This window comes from Leiobunum rupestre, chromosome 8 (genome assembly GCF_980474605.1).
Source record: "Leiobunum rupestre chromosome 8, qqLeiRupe1.1.hap1, whole genome shotgun sequence".
Lineage (NCBI taxonomy): Eukaryota > Metazoa > Arthropoda > Arachnida > Opiliones > Sclerosomatidae > Leiobunum > Leiobunum rupestre.
Genome location: NC_143391.1, coordinates 4409994 through 4412959, shown reverse-complemented (window position 1 = coordinate 4412959; position 2966 = coordinate 4409994). Strand labels below are relative to the sequence as shown.

The 2966-nt window shown below is 36.6% G+C and overlaps 2 long non-coding RNA genes across 2 annotated transcripts; one reads left to right on the top strand and one right to left on the bottom strand.

Moving 5' to 3' along the window:
• Nucleotides 1-1138: 1138 nt before the first annotated feature.
• LOC149932046 (uncharacterized) lies at nt 1139-1671 on the bottom strand. Its single transcript, XR_016473120.1, has 3 exons — nt 1553-1671; nt 1304-1485; nt 1139-1249 (listed from the first exon to the last, which is right to left on the bottom strand). It is a non-coding gene; the product is annotated as an uncharacterized LOC149932046 (long non-coding RNA).
• A 174-nt stretch (nt 1672-1845) lies between these two features.
• Nucleotides 1846-2751, top strand: LOC149932045 (uncharacterized). Its single transcript, XR_016473061.1, has 3 exons — nt 1846-2337; nt 2405-2586; nt 2641-2751. It is a non-coding gene; the product is annotated as an uncharacterized LOC149932045 (long non-coding RNA).
• The last annotated feature ends 215 nt before the right edge of the window (nt 2752-2966 follow it).

Here is a 2966-nt window from a genome sequence, read left to right as displayed (position 1 = left end):
TGGGGTAAGTATTCTTTCATGAATACATTTCATGCTAACATTTCTTGATTTTAACAACAGATAATTGAAGAAAATGGATGCGGCATTGGCTACTTTAGATCAACGTCCCGCAGCTTCTTCAACAATGGCTCCTCCATATTCAGTCACTATCGCCCATTCTTCTCCCACTGGCTCCCATTCCTGCAGATCTCCAAGATTTAATCATAGTTTACCAGTAGCGTCTGTGAGTTCTAACGATGAATATAAAGCCCCAGGAATGGAAGGTGTAGCTCCGTCTAGTGGAACTTTTGCACCTCTTCTTTTCAAAGAGAGACCTGGTTGCGGTAACCATTTCCAGTTACTCTGATTTGCTTTGCCGGAAGTTTCTAGCTCGGCCAAAACACGCGGCCAATAATATCAATCCTTCCATTCCTGGGGCTTTATATTCTTTGGTTCTAATCACTCCCAAGGTAAAAATATTTCTCCAGCTGCACGAGGTAAGTAGAAAATCATTTACTTTAAAAATATTTAAAATTTGGAAAAGATAATTTGGCTTAAACCGTTTAAAGGTCGCAACCAACAAAGGCAACAGGGTCATATGCGAGGGCTCAACAATTTCTTGAGAAAATAAATTCAAATCTTGATAAGCAAACTAAGATAATGGAAGATCAGTTGGAAACTTGGTGCCATATAGCTAGTTCTCAAAGGAGAATTTGTATTGTAAAAACTATTTGAGTTTCATATGCTTAGTTTTAAAACAAAGTAAGTGAAAAATTCAAATTTTTTATTTTGAAGAATCTTTTACAATTTCACTAATAAAGTTTTGAAAAGAAAAATAGTTGTTTTTCTGTTACCTATACACCCTCATACCTACCTTTATATTGAGAAGTTAATACTCAAAACTTACCTTAGGAATGATCTCTAGAGTTCTTGGTTGCTAGGTAACTTTTTTCAAAGATATCTTGAAACCATTGATGCCTTGTATATGTGGGCATCATGAATACGCCCAGGAAACTTGGCTTTGACATTCAAAATTACCAAATCACAATCGCAAAGCTATAAAAACTATGTAAATTTTTGAATGTACATGTATATTATTTATATATAAAAATAAAGCTTACCAATTGCACGTTTAAGGAATGGTTTTCTTTCCTGTTAATGTACAAATGTTCACGATAATTTGAATCTTGTGAATTTGGAGCAACATTTGCAATGTGCGTACAATCTATTGCAGCAATGGCCCCCGGGAAATCTGGTCTTCTCCATAAATCTATACGCATTGTTAAATTAATATTTATCTGCTATGAGAAGATTTGATAATTACCTCAACTTTGTGGCTTCCCTTTACTCAGTGGAAATTTTATCCATTTTGGCATTAAAATGCTATTTATTGCATCGGTTTCTTGATGCAGACAGCGACTGACCGTGGCCTGACTGACATCAAGAAACAAATCTTTGCCAACTAGCTGCTTTCTGGTAAGCACAAAATCGAACAGCCACTAACGCCTAATGAACCATATAATTATTAAAACGCTAATAATTACGAACTTTAATTCTTAAATTCATGGCTCACCTTTGAATCTACAGGGAGATCCGTAACTCTTACGTTAGACGCGTTTGACTCTAACGTCGCTTTTAGATGCTCACAAATCTCTATTACTAAATACTTATCTAGGTGAAATAAACTTCTAAACTAATTTTCCGAAAGTTCAAAAGTTTTTGATCTATCTCTTAGAACTCTCTCCCACCCAAAACTCTTCGTTTCTTCCATTTCTGACAGACGCCAAAACTCAAAACATGCGAGCTGTAAAGCAGCCATTTTGAAAATACCGCGATTCGAAGCGAAAAATGACGTCATAACGACAAAGAAACGCGATTCCGACATCCCCAGCCCTGTCGTTATAATTCGCTGGCGATACGGCGATGTCGAAGTGAGTTTTGGAGACAAGAATACGGTTTTCGCCGGTCGATGTCGTTATGGCGATATTTTATCGATTCCGCCATAACGACATGCGTATCGCCAAGACAAGAATAGGCCCCCTGGGGATGTCGGAATCGCGTTTCTTTGTCGTTATGACGTCATTTTTCGCTTCGAATCGCGGTATTTTCAAAATGGCTGCTTTACAGCTCGCATGTTTTGAGTTTTGGCGTCTGTCAGAAATGGAAGAAACGAAGAGTTTTGGGTGGGAGAGAGTTCTAAGAGATAGATCAAAAGCTTTTGAACTTTCGGAAAATTAGTTTAGAAGTTTATTTCACCTAGATAAGTATTTAGTAATAGAGATTTGTGAGCATCTAAAAGCGACGTTAGAGTCAAACGCGTCTAACGTAAGAGTTACGGATCTCCCTGTAGATTCAAAGGTGAGCCATGAATTTAAGAATTAAAGTTCGTAATTATTAGCGTTTTAATAATTATATGGTTCATTAGGCGTTAGTGGCTGTTCGATTTTGTGCTTACCAGAAAGCAGCTAGTTGGCAAAGATTTGTTTCTTGATGTCAGTCAGGCCACGGTCAGTCGCTGTCTGCATCAAGAAACCGATGCAATAAATAGCATTTTAATGCCAAAATGGATAAAATTTCCACTGAGTAAAGGGAAGCCACAAAGTTGAGGTAATTATCAAATCTTCTCATAGCAGATAAATATTAATTTAACAATGCGTATAGATTTATGGAGAAGACCAGATTTCCCGGGGGCCATTGCTGCAATAGATTGTACGCACATTGCAAATGTTGCTCCAAATTCACAAGATTCAAATTATCGTGAACATTTGTACATTAACAGGAAAGAAAACCATTCCTTAAACGTGCAATTGGTAAGCTTTATTTTTATATATAAATAATATACATGTACATTCAAAAATTTACATAGTTTTTATAGCTTTGCGATTGTGATTTGGTAATTTTGAATGTCAAAGCCAAGTTTCCTGGGCGTATTCATGATGCCCACATATACAAGGCATCAATGGTTTCAAGATATCTTTGAAAAAAGT